Raw genomic sequence first — 12185 nt, forward strand, 5'->3', positions numbered from 1 at the left:
GGCCCACCCATTAATTTAAAGTCATAATTAGGCAAAAATAATATCATAATTAAAATGCCTAATTATCAAATTCTTGATCAGAAATTCAGGGGCTGTGCTTGTTTTCATGTACGTACGTAAACATTTTGGACAATTACACAGGCCATAATTAATCAAATCATCAAGTTAAAATGAATAACTCATCAGCTGGTAGGCATGCAGTATGTAAACCGACAAATCAAGATCAGTTAGTAGACTTAAACCCATTGAAATTGATCCTGATCGCCCAAATGGATTAATTCCAAAATCAGTACTTTTCTTCTAATTCCAAGTGAGTCCCATGCGTGCTAAGTATGCTAGGAGGTATTATTCCCGACCCAGTGTTACCTTCCCTTCCCCCTTTTAGGCCCAATATAAGCCCGATTTATAAGAAGCCCAGATAATCACTGTTTTCAAAGATCAACATGAATTCGGGCCGAAAGACCACGAACTCAGAAAGCCGGAAAGCAATATTGCACATCTTATGGAAACCACTTACGTCCGAGTCGTCCTTTTCCTCTATAAAAGGACTAGGAGAGACAACAATTTAAAGGTCGACGATATCTAGAATTTCGGCATGGCAGGCAGCTCGGACTTATTATTATTATTTAATTTATTTTAATTGATGCTCGATTTGGCATTTATATAGTGATGCTCACGGGGTGACGTATAATGACTGACATTGTAAGTCGCGTGGGGCTGAACATTCTTGTACAGTACACTCAAGATAGGAGGGCATATTATTATCAAGGGTACGATAGTTCTTCAAATGAAAAATCTAGGTTCAAAATCTTCCATCCCCTACATTAAAAAAAAAAAAAAAAAAAAAAAAGTGTATATTACAGATTCTCCTTTGCTTTATTTATAATATAGGATTTCTGATGGGGCTATCTTATAGACTAGAGTAATTTATGTTTAATTAATCTGTTAAGCTAAAATATAATAAATAATCTATCTTTTTTCCATATAATTAAATCCCAATCATTTATGAAAAATGTTATAAAAAAAATGAACATTTATGACGAATTATTTGTGACAATAATAATTATTTATGACGAAAACAAACTCATTTTAATAGAAAATAATTATTTTTATAAAAACTAATTAACTACCAATAAATAGTTAATTTCTTGTAATAAGGTAACCGTGGGAAAGGAAACAAGTTTAAATATTTCGGCTATATATGGTTTGGAGAACTTTTCACATGGAACCTGCACCCGAAGCTTCATTAATGGAACGTATATAGGCGAGTACGACAGGGAAGCCGGAATGTATCTCTCTGTTCAAATTAAGGTAGGCTGTGACAATGTATGCAGATCAAACTAAGAAAAGAAAGAAGACTAGTTGGAAGATCAGATAATAGATCATTGTCAAGAAGATGTCAATTACTTTTTAATTTGTCGGTTTTACGTGTTACACGATATTAATTATATATAGCATGTGAAACAAGAAAGTAATTACGTTTATCACGCATGCTTTTGCTCTGATCCTCTTTAGCAAATAGCAAGTGCTGGAGGCCGCCGTTTCCTCGTTAAGGAACCAGCCACCTTCCACACCCGTCGCTACGATCAGTCAAGGTTCCTACCACGAAGATTCTCGGATTAATTTGTTTAATTTTCCTTTTAATTTACCATTTTTCCCCTCTAAACGTACGTTAATTACGTTCTATTTTGCTTTGCCATTGACAGATAGTACTGTGATTGAATACACTGAGACTTGGAATATATGCGTGCATGCATGTATGGGCCCTATCATGACTAAGATAGGGCCTCTACATACTCTTGTAAGCAAGTTCTGTCTCTCTCTCAACATGATCTTGTCGTTTTTTGAACAAAAATAGAGATGAATAATTATCCAATATACATGAGTAGCTACTAATTGATCTATACCTCCGCCGGTAATATTCGTTCCCCAACATTACTTGTCAAACATGGATGTCATAATTCGAGTTTAATGTTCAATTCCCTTGAAAAGCATACAATTTTTCCTTTTTTATTATATATCCTATTTGTACAAATATATAATTTGAGATTATCATAATTAGAAGTTAATTAAAAAGAAAAAAAAAATCCAACACCACGTAAAAAAGAAAATATTCAAGTTTATTGATCATGGACGTGCATGCCACTACGACAGGAGGCATTTTCTAGCGTTGTAATCCGTCGTAATAAGTCCTAGAAGACGCCGCAAATATACTCTTTCGACAATTCTGGTTTCGACGCTTATTGGACGTGAAAGTTTGTCACAACTGCTCAAACTCATCCGTTTCTGATCATTGTTGGGAAAACATATTTTTTGTAAAACAGAATAAAGTTGTCGCAATTGCCTTTACCACTACATCTTGTTTTCGCTGAAAATCATTTGCATCGATTTATACCGTTGCAATAGCTTTAAAAAAAACACTGCAAATAATATATTTTTCTCGACAGAATCTAAAATCGTCGCAACTTACCATCTGAATGGCGACCCTATGCTGTTGCAAAAGGTTTTTTTTTTTTTTGCCTAGAATGGGCTTTCTCAACGACTATTGGACTAACGACAATGTGTTGGAGTTTGGCAGATTAGCAAAATTCTATATACAACCGCCTTGCGTCTCCACTGCAACATCGCATCCCACATGGCAAAAATAAAAACAACATTGTTTCGTAACACTGCAACTCCAAGACAAAAGGGCCTCTCGTCTCCCCATTTTGCCCCATATTTTGTCTTTCTATTTGCATCTTCTTCTTCTCCCTTCTGTCACGATTACCCTTCATCTTCAATAAAGCCATAGATCCACCTACGAATTATTGCCGAGCTTGCGCAACAAATAGCATAACCTGATGCGATTTTCCCATCTCACAATCTTCGAGCCAGTCTTTGGGCCAAGTCCTAGAACAAAAGATGGCTTGGTCAAGGCTTGGTCAAAGATAATATAATCATTTTGAGGAGTTTTTCTGGTACAACGTGTGCATTATCCATAGTTTTATTGAACTTTCTTTTTCGATTTTTGGCTATTTCAGCACCGTCTTCTAATTTTACTTACTGAGCTTCCAAGATTATGGAGTCCAAACCAATACCGAACCAAACTACTCTCAAAAGTCCAATTGCTCTTCCGAACTAAAAATTTTCTCAAGATATTGAAAGCAATAAAAACGACATACAACTCAACATGGTTTCCTCTATTCGTGATCTTGCAGATTCAAGAAAAAAAAGATTGTTCAACTACCAATAAGCCAGAGAAGAGAGAAATTGAGAGAGACTTTTGTTGGACTAGTGACAAGTTATGCAATTCTTGAGAGAGAGAGAGAGAGAGAGAGAGAAGAAGAAGAAGAAGATGAAGACGAAGAAGATGTTGGAGGAGAAAAACTGATATTCTATTCTAGAGGGAGAGAGGAGAGACTATTTCTGAAATTTTTCTAAGTGAATTACTTCTCAAGTGGCTTGCTTTGTGCCAATGCATACATGGGTATTTATAGGCTTGTAGATTCACCTAGCATTTACTCTAATACATGAACTTCCCTAGTACACAAATACCCAAGTACATGAATATCTCAAATACATGAATCTCTAAATACATGAATCTCCAAATACATGAATTACTTCTTTCAAGATGAACCTAGACTTTAGTTCATGAATATACTAAAAAATAATTTTATTTAAATTTATTATTCAACATCCGCCTTTAAACTTAATTCTTGGTAACTCCGAGTAGCATCCGCAACTTGTTGAAAGTATCATACTTGAGAGGCTTCGTAAAAATATCTGCAACTTGATCATGAGTTTTCATAAATTTGACTTGTACTTCATTCTTGACAATGCATTCTCGAAGAAAATGAAATCTTGTATCAATATGCTTGCTTCTATCATGAAAGACCGGATTTTTCGCCAATGCAAGTGCCGACTTGTTATCAACATAAATCTCTGTGGCTTCCTCTTGTGGCATGAGTAGTTCCTTCAATAACCTTCTCAGCCAAATTGCATGACAAACACAAGATGTTGCAGCAACATATTCAGCTTCACATGTGGAGAGCGTTACAATTGGTTGTTTCTTAGAACTCCAAGTAAATGCTGCATTTCCCAAATAAAACACAAAACCAGTAGTACTCTTCCGATCATCCAAATCTCCGGCCCAATCACTATCACTATACCCCACAAGCTTAAATTCATTAGAAAATGAATAAAGAAGTCCATAATCAATAGTACCTTTTAGATAACGTAGAATCCTTTTAGCCGCTTTGAAATGCATTGTGCTTGGTGACTCCATATATCGGCTAACAAGTCCAACTCCATAAAGTATATTGGGTCTTGTGCAAGTCAAGTATCTCAAACTTCCAACAAGACTCTTGAATATTGTGGGGTCTACCTTCTCTCCTTTTTCATGCTTGGACAATTTCGCTCCACATTCAACTGGGTGTTCACGGATTGACTATCTTCCATCTTGAATCTTTTGAGAATTTCCTTTGCAAAACCTTCTTGAGAGATAAAAATTCCATCCTCCATTTGTTTGATCTCAATGCCAAGATAATAAGAAATAAGACCAATATCGGTCATTGCAAATTCTCTTGTCATAGCTTTCTTAAATTCTCCAAACATGCTTGAATTGCTTCCAGTAAAAATTAAATCATCAACATATATGCAAACAAGCAAAATGTCTCCATTTTCATGCACCTTAGCATAGAGTGCATATTCATGCGGGCACTTGGCGAATCCATTCTCCTGAAAATATTTGTCAATTCGACTATTCCATGCCCTTGGCGCTTGTTTTAAGCCATACAAGGCTTTCTTTAACTTTAGCACTTTATCTTCTTGCCCTTTGACCACATAACCCATAGGTTGCTCTACATAAACTTCTTCCTCAAGGATTCCATTCAGGAAAGCCGATTTGACATCCATTTGATAAATCATTCACTTCTTTTAAACTGCAAGAGAAATAATCATTCGAATCGTCTCTAATCGTGCAAAAGGGGCAAAGACTTCTCCATAATCAATACCGGGACGTTGGCTATATCCCTTGGCCACCAATCTCGCCTTGAATCTTTCTACTTCTCCCTTTGCATTCTTCTTTACTTTGAAAACCCACTTCACACCAATGGGCTTTTGTCCCTCTGGTAAAGTCGCCAATTCCCAAGTATCATTCTTCTTGATTGATTTGATCTCCTCATCCATGGCAATTCTCCACATTTTCTCTTGTACCGCTTCTTCAAAACCTATTAGTTCACAATCGGCAAAGTGACAAAAAAGAGTTAGATTATCACTTAAATTCTCCGTTACCTCATAAAGATCTTGAAGACTTCTCATTCGGGATTGCCTTTCACTAGAACTTCCTTCATAAGAAGATGATGAAGGAGTACTAGGAATTGTTGGTGATTGAGGAGGTGTCGTGAGTTCTTGTACATCATTTCCTTGATCTTCATCTTCAGGGAAGGGAAAGAAATTATATCTTTAATTTTCTTGATCACTCCAATCCCACAAACCTTCTTCGTCAAATTTCACATCTCTACTAATGACCATCTTCTTAGTGCTTGGATTATAAAGCTTGTAGCCTTTGGATCTTTGATCATAACCGATGAAGATGTGCTTCTTGCTTTTATCATCAAGCTTGGATCTTTCTTGATCGGGCACATGCACATAGCCAATACTTCCGAAAACTTTCAAATGGGAAACACTTGGCTTTCTTCCACTCCATGCTTCTTGGGGAGTTGAGTTCTCTACACTTCTTGTAGGACAACGGTTTGATAAGTAAACAGCACAATCAACCGCTTCCGCCCAAAACTCTTTAGGCATCATCTTCGTCTTCAACATGCTTCGAGCCATATTGAGAATTGTTCTGTTCTTTCTTTCAACCACCCCATTTTGTTGAGGTGATCTCGGAACTGTCAAAGCCCGACGAATCCCATGTGCTTCACAAAACTCATTAAATTCATTAGATGTAAACTCACCCCCTCTATCTGATCTCAAAGCCTTAATCTCATAACCACTTTGTTTTTCAACAAGTGCTTTGAATTTTTTGAAAACACCAAACACTTCAGATTTTTCTTTTAAAAAATATACCCATGCTTTTCTACTGAAGTCATCAATAAAGAGGAGGAAGTATCGATTTTTACCAAATAAAGAAGGCTTGATCGGTCCACAAACATCCGTATGAACAAGTTAGAGAGGCTCACTTGCTCTTGTAAATGATTCTTTTGGAAAGCTCTTTCGGAATTGTTTGCCAACAAGACACCCTTCGCAAAGTTGATCGGATTGATCAATAGGTGGCAAGCCTTTCACCATCTCCTTTTGAGCCAACAACTTCAATCCACCAAAATTCACATGCCCAAGCCTCAAATGCCAAAGCCAAGATGTATCTTTCACACAAGCTTTGAGGCACTTAGCCACATCAGTTTGAATATCAAGCAAAAACATCCTGTTGCTTGTCATGGACACTTTAGCAATCAAATTCTTCTTGTTATCTCTTAGAAAAAGACTACGATTTTTCATTTCAATCTCATAGTCCTTTTCCAAGAGTTGGCCCAAACTCAAAATGTTACTTTTCATATTTGGAACATAATAAACATTTGACATAAATTGATGGCTCCCATTTTTTAACCGAATTAGAATTGTACCTTTCCCTTTGATGGGAACTTTTGACATATCTCCAAAAGTGACATTCCCGCTCACTGATTCGTCAAGCTCTACAAACTTGCTTTTGTCTCCGCACATATGATTGCTTGCAGCATTATCAAGATACCACAAATTCGATTTGTTAGTTTCTTCTCCTTTGTAAGCTAGTAGCAAAGTGGGCTCCGCTTCTTCATTTTCAACGTGATTCGCCTTTTCTTCAGCATTGCTAGGAGAACTCCAGCATTCTGAAGCATAGTGGCCATACTTTTGACAATTGTAGCATTTGATTTTAGACTTATCATATTGTCTCCCATTCTGCCTTGAGTAATTTCCTCTTCCACGACCTCTTGAGGATTGACCACTTTCTTCATGGTTGGCGTTTTGATTGCTTTGTCCGCCTTTTCCTCGTCCTCGTCCTCTTCTTCCTCTTCCTGGTCCATGTCCGCGTCCTCTTCCTCGTTGACTTTTATCATGCTCTCCTTCCTTCTCTTTTACAGAGAGCTTTGTGGCGAGAACCTGCTCAATAGGTTCTTCCTTCTTCTTCTTGAGTCTCTCTTCATGAGCTTGAAGAGATCCCATGAGTTGATCAACCGTCATCGTCTCCAAGTCTTTTGACTCTTCGATAGCCACCACAATATAATCGAACTTTGAATGCAACGAGCGAAGAATCTTCTCAACCACCCGGACATCCTCCAGCTTTTCTCCATATCTCCTCATTTGATTCACAATGGCCAACAATTTTGAAAAATAATCTGCAATCGTCTCAGATTCTTGCATACGGAGGACTTCGAACTCACCTCGTAGCGTTTGGAGCCGTACCTTCTTCACTTTATCAACTCCTTGATAGGAGTTTTGTAAGATCTCCCATGCTTGCTTGGAAGTAGTGGCATTGGCTACTTTCTCGAACATTGCTTCATCCAAACATTGATGGATGAGCGTAAGAGCTTGTTGGTCCTTCTTCCGCAACTTTTGCAGAGCCTCCTTTTGATTAGGACTCAACGAAGCTTCATCTCTAAGCTCCTCATAGCCTTTCTCTACGATCTCCCATGCATCTTGAGATCCAAGCAAAGCCCTCATTCGAATGCACCAATTCTCATAATTCTCCTTTGTCAAATGCGGAAATTGAAACGGAAACGTTGAGTTGGCCATCTTCAGGATTTAGAAAAGACTGGCGCTCTGATACCAGTTTGTTGGAGGAGAAAAACTGATATTCTATTCTAGAGGGAGAGAGGAGAGACTATTTCTGAAATTTTTCTAAGTGAATTACTTCTCAAGTGACTTGCTTTGTGCCAATGCATACATGGATATTTATAGGCTTGTAGATTCACCTAGCATTTACTCTAATACATGAACTTCCCTAGTACACAAATACCCAAGTACATGAATATCTCAAATACATGAATCTCTAAATACATGAATCTCCAAATACATGAATTACTTCTTTCAAGATGAACCTAGACTTTAGTTCATGAATATACTAAAAAATAATTTTATTTAAGTTTATTATTCAACAAAAGAAGAAAAGTTTGGGCAAAGAAGAAAAGTCTGGTTCGCTCTAACATATCCAACCCAGTTGCAGATTTCATTTTTGGTTTTTCCTCATTTCTGCATTTTTTTTTCTTTTCTTTTTTTTTAATATTATTGGATTAACATGGCAGTCAGCAGGTGCCGCGGCGGGGACGCATCTCGGTTGTCCCTAGAATTTCTGGGCAGATTATTTTTTTGCGGCTTTTGAAAATCTCCGCAAACTAGTCTTTCTCACCGAAATGAATTATGACGCTATGACGCAAATGAGCTTGTTTGAAGACTTGCCTTTTTCCCTTCGTCCATATATCTCTGCTATTGTTACTCATTCCCAACAAAATCTTTTTTCTATCGTAATAACCCGGCACAACACTTATCCACTGTTGTATCGGATTATTTTCAACCTATTATGTCTTTTCCAAGGGAAATTCTTTCTGACGCAATTGCAGTATGATTGCATATTTTTCCTTGCAAGTATGCCATATCGCCGCTATACCATATTTTAGTATACATTTTTGTACTACATTTCGCCACACAAACTCCTCTAATTTACTGGTAACATAAATTTGGTTACATTTTTTTTTTTTTTTTGTGCTGCTACTTTTTTCTTGTAGATATTCATGTATTGCATATTATCATGAATATAGCCCAATTAACTTATTAGTAAATGGAGGGTCTCCATTAGGATTGATAGAACTCACAACTTAACTGATTAGTTTTTGCTAAAATATGAGTAATTGTTTCTGAAAAAATTCTTAATGTCAAAGCCAAACTTGTATATTTTATAAATTAATTCTTTATAGAAATAAGTTTTTTTTTTTTTTTCTAAAATAAACAAGCATATATATTATCACTAATTGCGACAAATGTATACCACCTAAACACCCCTGTTAATGCATTGACTATAAAATTCCTTAGACAACATGATCCTCATGCAATTTATAGACTAAAACCTGGAATGAAAAACTTGCTTTAACATTCCATGAATCTGACAATGGAAAATGATTCTGAATCCCTTGTGCATAGTATCCATCTCAAAATGTACCTATTGCTACCCAAACATCATATTGCCATACAAAATACTCATTCATTCATCAAGGTGTGAAACCAGTGCATGCCATAGTACAAACAATAATTACATGTTGGATGCATAATTTTTGGGCATGCAGCAACTACCCAGCCTACTAATTAAGATCCATCCCCACAAAGGCCACATGCATTTAAACTACAACACACTATATATACACTGGTGCATTCATGTAATTCACATGTAGAAATAGAGGAGAGACTGATTTCTTACACATTATCCCCTAACCGATATATAGGCTTGCCAGGTACTCAATAAATTGGTCCATACCCTTTCACTATGTCATTTTGCTACGCAGCATAGCCAAACACTTTTCTAGCAGGAGTGGGTGGAATGTCTTACAAAAACATTTATAACCCTCCAACAAAATATCCTAGCATTGCAGCCCAACTCATAAAAACAATCTATCACATTAACTCAAACTACCTGCATTCCAATAATTATCATAACATCACTGGAGGTATACATGATTGGAATATAAAGAAGGTAATTGAATAATGTATGCTAAAATACTCTTATCACTTTTTACTTAGAGTTTATATACATATATATAAACTTGGATAACTACAAGTTAAACACAAATTATGTTGCAACAGTCATTAAACTATCATACTGGTAGGAAAAAGTAAACAAAATAAATACCCCTTGGGATATATACCCATAAAGGACAAGTCAAAGATTCACGAATTCTAATAGACATGTACATTATAAGCTAACTATTATTGGAAAAAAAGGGCAAGGGTGAAAGGGGAGATTAGTAACAGAAATGCAGAGGTACCTGTGTGCACGAAAGAGAGTCAACATGAGGTCAATTGAGGATCTGTTATGGTCTGCCTGCTTGCAAATTGCCGTCCGGATTAGGATAGGAAAACCCCACTAGATTTCTTTCGAATCGGGAATGGAGAGTTTCACAATAAGGGGGAGGAGGTATGCTACATATATAACTATGCAGTTTTGGGAACTGCTTGCTCTGTCAATAGAGGAAAACATACTCAAACAGTGTGTCTATAGTTTTGAAAATGGTAGAAGATGGATAGGAAATTGAAGGGAAGATGAGGAAACTAACCTGTTTAAAGTCGGCGATGGCACATCCAGTGTAGGACTATTCGATTCAAAGAGTTCTGTGGAGGAGGGAACACAATAATTATCAAGTTCAAACAGCCATGTAATTGCAGGGGTACTTACTATTATTCGGATGGGGATTTTGTGCAAAAGAAAAAAAAAGTGCAGAGGTGAATAATGACAAATTATATTAGTTTTTCTGAGTAGTGTTAATGATTTGTGAATTGTTTTGGGGCGTTTTTGAAATCACCGTAAAAGGCTTGTTTTGTTGTAGAGTAACTTGGATAACCTAGATATATTTTGTAATATAAGTAATTCTACAATGTAATGTACCACATCAAGACACCTCGATTTATGAGTTTACTTTTGTAAAATCTGTTTATGGCTAAATCATTTTTCTTTTTTAAATATATTGTGGGCAACACTAAGCCTACCTATACTATTGTAAACATATCTTGTGTGATGTCTTGTTATTCTAGATGGATCGACATCTTACGATAAATTTAATATATATATATATATATATAAAAAGAGAAATATGTTATGAATTAAACTAAGAAGAATCATACAAAGCAATAGAAAGTTATATTATTACTTATAAAGAAATTAAAACACGAAATTGACGTACTCTAGGTCTTCCTTTTGTTTCTGTTTGCTATGCAATTGCTTTAAATTTTATTCTCAACCATTTCGTTTTATTTTGGCAGATTGGAACTCACACATGAGTACTCTTAATTACTTATAAAACTCTATGACATGAACCGACCAATGAGGCATTGGGAAGATCTCCATTTTAGAAAACTCTACAGCTTTTCTCATATCCTTGAACTAGTTAATATTATCGTTGTTGTTAATATTACCATTAATTATGGTTTATTATTATTTTTGAATAGACCAAATCAATTAGGTCGTGATGAAAAGTATGATTAGATATCTGTACCCTTAATATAGTTAACAAGAAACAACATTGATTTAAGCTGGTAACATTTTGTTCGATCCCTAGTACTTCCCTGAACATATAGCTTCACGATCACCTAATCTTAAAAATCTTTTCATATTCATAAAATATATTGGTTATGCACATATAAATATGTTTATGATTAAATTTATATTAGTTTTTCTGAGTAGTGTAAGTAATTTGTGAAAGTGAAGGGCCAGGGTCGTGTGAATTAATAATTTGTCTGTTTTCCCTCTAAAAACAGACTAGGTTGCTTTGTTAGACCTGTCCGTTTGTGATCTACTAATTACAAACCCAACTCTACAAACCCATCCCTTCCTCATTAAATCACAAGAATTTCACAACAGGTCTCTAATGGCGTTATAGTTTGATGATTAACTCCATGCATGAAACAATTCGTGGATGCATCAAGAGTATCGGCAATATGTAGGATTTAAATATTCGATGTTGAATTTTTGAGAAAAAAAGATCTTAATGCAGGATCTAACTGTCATATTTGGCTTTCTTGCTCCTCTCACAAATTGAGTTGTTGGCTAATGGTGGGATCCTTCCTCCAAGTCAAAATTCTCACAATATTTGAAGGATAGCTCTGTCGAATAAAGTGTAATTAAGATAACAACAACAATTTCAAGAAAATAACCCATAAATCCTAAGAATTCTTTACAAACTAAAGACAATGGAAGGAATGAGATAGGGCTCGAGATTTTCTTATGCCTACCTTATAGTTCGGGAAACAAACCTTCAAGATCCTTCTTTGTAGAAGGTGTCTTCGATTTGGGAAGGGAACATCGAAAGGAAAAAAATAGAGGAAGAAAGATGATGGTGGGAAGCAACGAGAGAATGAGTAGTATGGAAAACCGCGAGAAAAAAAAATATATGTAAGATTTTTTGTAGCATTTCTTCATAAATCGCCGTAATAATTTATCTTTCACAAAGAAAATGGCCGAAGGT

Source organism: Juglans microcarpa x Juglans regia, chromosome 3D (genome assembly GCF_004785595.1).
Source record: "Juglans microcarpa x Juglans regia isolate MS1-56 chromosome 3D, Jm3101_v1.0, whole genome shotgun sequence".
NCBI lineage: Eukaryota > Viridiplantae > Streptophyta > Magnoliopsida > Fagales > Juglandaceae > Juglans > Juglans microcarpa x Juglans regia.